The 5,883-nt window shown below is 41.5% G+C and overlaps 1 protein-coding gene across 1 annotated transcript in view; it reads left to right on the top strand.

The window, feature by feature from the left end:
* The first annotated feature begins 1,528 nt into the window (after positions 1-1,528).
* Positions 1,529-5,883, top strand: part of hyal4 (hyaluronidase 4) — a 13,538-nt gene continuing 9,183 nt past the window's right edge. Inside the window, exon 1 of the mRNA XM_032522968.1 lies at positions 1,529-1,763. The gene's annotated coding sequence lies outside the window, so the exon portion shown is untranslated. The remainder of the gene's footprint in view (positions 1,764-5,883) is intronic.

Below are 5,883 nucleotides of genomic sequence, written 5' to 3'. Positions count from 1 at the left end.
TTGCATTTTTATACATTTTATTTATCAAAACTTTAACAAATTTTGACGTTCCTCTGTTCTGTTGTGACAATAAAACAAATTATATAATTTTAGTGAGAACTCATAAATACCTACAAATAACTAATGTTAGGGAAATCTGTCTGTTCTGTAATGCGTTTCTGAATTTATTTTTTAAAATATTTTTGGGCCGTTATGTCGGATATATCGCAATATCGGATTTTTAAGTAACCAAATATTTCGGTATCGGTCTTAAAAATCCTTTATCGGTCGGGCTCTAGCTTCCATAGCCGATTGGTTGGTGTCAGGGGACAGGACCTGTACAAACGGGGTTACGTTACGGGAAATTTCAACACGTCAACCGGTGCAGAGATTTTGTGGATTGGAGGCATTTAAATATGTTAATAAGCAAGAGAAAAGCAATTTTCCTTGTTAGCGTTAATTCAGATTTTAGACCATGTGATCCACAACAGCCTAGCTATATGGTCGGAACAATGGGATGTCGGAGCAGGGGGTTATTGCTTTAAACAAAGGGAAGTCAGACTAGTGGGCTGTAAAGGGAATTCTTCAGGTTATTGAGCGGTCAAGGAGGACATTTTATCAGAATACAGCATTGAAAATCTGCTTAGAAATATAGGAAATATTGGATAGGCTACAACAACACATTGTAACTCTGCTATTCCTTATTACTTTCCACTTGTTTCCATTTTAAACAAATTCTACATCCAAATACAATCCACGTTTCTATACTATGGCTCACGGGCTGGCTACATTGTCAATAGTTGAAAATCCATTATTTCTTTTAAATTAAACTACTGATATACGGAAAATCGTATTTCGGGGGTGTGGTTCCACCTCGCGCCCCCCGTCTAGCCCTGCCCCAGGTTCTTAGGTTTTTGAGTTTTTGTGGTTTCACTTCATAAACTGGTTTTAGAAGGAGCAGACTGGCACGTTCTGGTCGAGATTCCCTGTCCCAATGTTCAGCAAAAATGTAGAGAGAGAAAGAATGGGTCCAAAAGTGCAAGCAGTGCTGCAACTGCGCAAGAAATGCAGCATCATCAGCTATTGTACATTTCAGGGTGCTGGTTCAGACCTCTCAGCTCCCGTTTTAGTAACTTCCAAATACCAAAAAAAAAATACATTGAAAACTCAGCAAAAAACCTTTAATGTTGACTGTAAAAGCAATAAAGTTACATATGCACAGAATACAGTCACCCTTCGTATTTCAACTACATACATAAATATGTAAAGTACCTCATAGGTGTACCTAAGTACTAAACTTGAGTAAATGTATTGACACAGACATGTACACACACATTTGTGTATGGAAAAATTGCTGTTGACTGTGTTTCTGTCTGTCTTCCTAATGAGCTGAGACTTTTCTTCCAGAGAGGATCAGACCTCAGAGGAGCTCAGAAAACTCACAGGGATTTAAAATCTTTCTCTCTCTCTCTCTCTCTCTCTCTCTCTCTCTCTCTCTCTCTCTCTTTACAGTGTGTCTCTATGTCTCTTGCCCCCCTCCCCCCTTCCCTCTCTGCTCTCTAATCGCTGTGTTGTGGTGCTGTCGCTCTCTCCTCCCTCTCCTCTCCGGGCTGTATATAAGTGTGCATGGCTGTCTTGTGTTTTCAGACTCACAGAGGGGAAAGACCACAGGCCTGTCGGACTCACGGCGCAGAGGGCCACCATGACCCCCGCGGTGACCCCGAAGAACAGACCCCCACCCTCCCCCGGACCGCTGATTATCGGCTTGTGTGCAGCATCTACAGGTGAGCTGTTAAAGTAACAAGTAACTGACTCTCATTTTTATAAAAGCTAAAACAAATAATCAAGTTTGCAGCTTTTGTTTAGCCGCAGAGGACGATAAAATGTATTTCTTTTTTAAACCCTGAGGGAGGCGGGAACCCTGTGTGCTCCAGCATGGCTTGAGCGTAGACTGGGTGATGCAGGAAGGGGAAGGAGGGGGAGAGTGCCCTGCCATGCCAGGAATGTTGGCTCACCCTTAACAATACCCTTGCAGTGGAGAAAGTTTTTGTAATGTAGAAATCGGTCGCACAGCAGAGCATTTTTCAAGTCTCTGAGCAGTGTTTTTTACCCAGCAGGCAAAAAACATTCTGCTCAAAAACTGCACACCAGTCATAATGGAGACATTAAAAAGGTCCCATCTAGGTGGAGTTGTCGTCATTTAGCAGACGCTCTGACTCATAAAGACTTCTACACGGGAGGGCACGGTTTTTCGAGGAATGTCAGAGAGCAGCTGGATGAGAGTTCATCACAGGCGGCTATAAAAAGGTCTTTTTAGTTTAACAATCTTCGTAAGAAAATCCAAACGTGCTTGAATGTTCTCACTTAAAAGCCTCACTGAACCCATTAACCCTTCTTTTTACTAGACTATACTAAATCATATTATGTTAATATGTTAAACTGTGTTACTAGATAAATACTATATTATATTTCTATTATGTTGGTATATTGATAGAGACAACACTAAGTGTCATTCTTAATCCTATTATACCATTATTCTCCCCGCCTCTGTCACTTTACCTCGTAACTTTGTCTTTGCATAGTTTCTATTTTTAGCTCAACTCTTATTCTACCTGTACATCCCTTTTATTATCTTTTTTCTTAAATTGCCCATTTACGTGTTCTGTTGTCTTTGAGCTGCTGTTACACCTGAATTGAAAAAGAAATGATTTCCTCTTTTGCTTAGGGGAATTTACAAAAGGTTTTCACAACATTCACAGTTAGTCTCTGCTAATAAAACGTCTTCCTCCACCTTCCTCCACCTTCCTCCACCTTCCTCCTTGATGGACGGATTGCATTGACGTCCCTATGACAGTGAACAAACAGGAAGTTGCTATGAACGAGTAGAGCTCTGATGTCGAGGCAAAACACACAAGGTTATCTTGGAAAAAAGTAAAGATCCAAGATCCATACTTGTCAATCATCATGTAGTTTCCCTTTGAAAAAGATCAGATGTTTTCAGATTTCAATATTTCCATTAGTTTAGTTTTCTCTCTCTTCCTCTGAGGTCGTCCATCTGTTTTCTCCATCTGAAAAAATTCCTCCCTAAACCCAAACTAACCAATGGCCACGGTCCTGGCAGAGAGGAGCCTCGGTGCTCACCGGGTCCTGGGATCAGCGCTTGGCTCTGCTGGGGTGGAAAGATTTCATCCTTGGTGGGTCCCGTCCTCCATCTTTTTGTTTTCAGGCTCTCGTGTGAGGAACATGAATCGCGACCACATTCAGTCACCAGGAATATTTGTTGGAATGCTTCTCTCGGCTCTGGTTTAACATGGTTTAACCAATCTGTGTGTGTGTGTGTGTGTGTGTGTGTGTGCTTCACGGAAAGTGCTGATGCAGGGTTGTGTTACTGAGTGTTTTAAGAGGTGAAGGAGGAGACGCGCTACAGTCCAGTGTGGAGTTTTTTTTTTTTTTTTTTTTATGGTTTATTTTCAGTTGAAGCATCAGAGAGGTCCTCTGTGTCCTGAGACCACCCTCGGTCTGATAAAGCACTTCATGCTCAGTTGCAAAAACTCTTTAAACCACAGTTAGTCTCGCATTGCCAGACCTTCCTCCACAGCGCGGTGGAAGAAGGTCCGGAAACACCAGTCTGGGATAAGGGAAAAACACTCTGCTCTGTTTCATTGGCATTTCATTCAAACAATCACAAGTGGCAGTATCTCAGTCCATAGGGACTTGGGTTAGGATCCAGAGGGTCGCTGGTTCAAGACCCTGTATAGACCGAATTACGGAGTGTGGACTGGTAGATGGAGAGATGCCAGTTCACCTCCTGGGCACTGTCAATGTGCGCTTGAGCAAGGCTCACTCTGACATCTCTCCATTTGTGCATGTAAAATGACCTAAGTGTGTATTTTCAGGCCTGTGTGTAAATTGTAATTTCCCCACTGGGGGATAATATTTTTTTGTGATCACATTTTTTATTTATTGTATGTATTCAAACAAACAATTACAAATAATACACTGAGACCCCACTGGGGATTCATTAAAAGTATAAAATTATAAATTAAATTTTAATTTAAAAAATCATGAATCCGTCTTGGGTGGTGCTCAGTAAAATAGCCTCGTAAAGGAACTTGTTTTAGGGGAAAACCTTTTGGAGCACCCCAAAAAAATATTGTAATCTAATGCCTAAGTAGTGATTTTCAGCCATTAGTCAAAAATCGCGTGAATCTTAAATTTTTAAAAAGGTATTGATACATTTTGGAAATGTCTGTTTTTCCATAGATAGATATCCGATTTCATTTGTAATACCACCTCACCTTTGACTGATAAAAAAAAAAAAAAAACGTACAATCAAACTTACACCTGATTCAGGTCTACAGGTTTGTTGGATAAGCAGCGTGTAAAGTCCAAAGCTTCCATGGAGTCTGAAGCGTCCTAGCAGCCAGAATCAGAGTGAAAATGTGACTTGGTGACGTCCGTCGGTGTTGGAACATATTCACGTGGCAGATGGCGTATGTGAGAGAATCTGTTATTTTGGCTGCCCGCCCCGATCGGCCCTCCGTCAGGGGTTCGGCTCGATTCCCAAAACATCAAACCCAGGACATGCTTCTTCCTCTCCTGGCATCTGTGAATGTACTCGACTTATAAAACGCCTCCAGCAAACAACATTTACTCCTGAGTTCAAAATGCTTTATCTGGGCATGAAATGCACTAGTGTGCCAGGAGTAAATGGTGTAAAATGAGCTCCTTTGAGGTAGCTGAGGTTGTGTACACTGCTCCCCACATCAAAGATGAGAAAACTGGCTTCAGTCCTCACAGGAACACAGGATAAAAGATCATGAAGTGATCTGTTATCAGCTGTGCCGGGTTACAGAGAACTGCAAAGTGTTCCTCTTGGCCTTTGCCCCGGCATCCTCATCTGGTTCAGGGAACCGTGTACACTTCAGAAACTGGCAACTGTGCCTCAAGTTCACCCCAATTTTCCACCAGAGACAGTGAAAATTAGACGTGCAGCCGTGCCACAAGAACCACAGACATCAACACACTCTTATCTTAATCGATGCCAGACCAGCCCGCGGCTCCGAGCTCCTCCGGATAAATCATTCACTTTGACGCAAAGCCAGACTGTAAACATGAACTCCAGGACGTTTAACCTGAAGCTGTTCCCTCCATCTTCCATCGCAACAACAACAACGAATGACTGTAGCACACAAAGACTAGATTCAATTTAGCCTCCAGGTGGACCCGGACTGGGGTCACATAGCATTTTTGATCTGAAGTTTATTTTGAGTCCCCCCAGAAAACTGTCCTCCCCTGAACCATCTTTGCGGTATTGGCCGTTGGTACGTTGGGCACCTAACTTTTAACCCTCATGTTGTCTTCCCGCTGACCATGAACTTGTTGTCCATCTGGTTCAAAATTAAAACTAAAGCTTTTTAAATACGTTTTTTGTCACTATTTCCAATGCTTTTTTAAATTCATGGTCAATAAACCCAATTTATATGACGGTATACTTCAATTTTATTTCAATTAGTTACAATCAGAGGATGTTGAGTGGATCACAGATCAAAGTTTAGTCCGGGTTAGGGATCTTAAACACTCAACATTTTAAGGAAACAATCTTTCTTTTTTTATATATATATATTTATGGCTTCCATACAACATATATCCATGTATCCATGTTATATTTGGTCAATTTAGTGTGGAAAAAACCTACATTTTTTAAATATAAAAAAACTTTGAAAACGGGTCAAATTTGACCTGGGGACAACACAAGGGTTAATATATGTACCAGGGCTGTAGTCAAGACCACCTTAGTCGAGTCCAAGTCAAGACAGAGTCCAAAGAGGTTCGGGTTTGAGTCCAAAACAAGTCCAGGACAGAAAAAAAGGTCCTATGCATGACAGTATCAAGACAATCATT

This window comes from Etheostoma spectabile, chromosome 8 (genome assembly GCF_008692095.1).
Source record: "Etheostoma spectabile isolate EspeVRDwgs_2016 chromosome 8, UIUC_Espe_1.0, whole genome shotgun sequence".
NCBI lineage: Eukaryota > Metazoa > Chordata > Actinopteri > Perciformes > Percidae > Etheostoma > Etheostoma spectabile.
The sequence above is the reverse complement of the archived record's forward strand: the minus strand, read 5'-3'. Positions and strand labels throughout refer to the sequence as shown.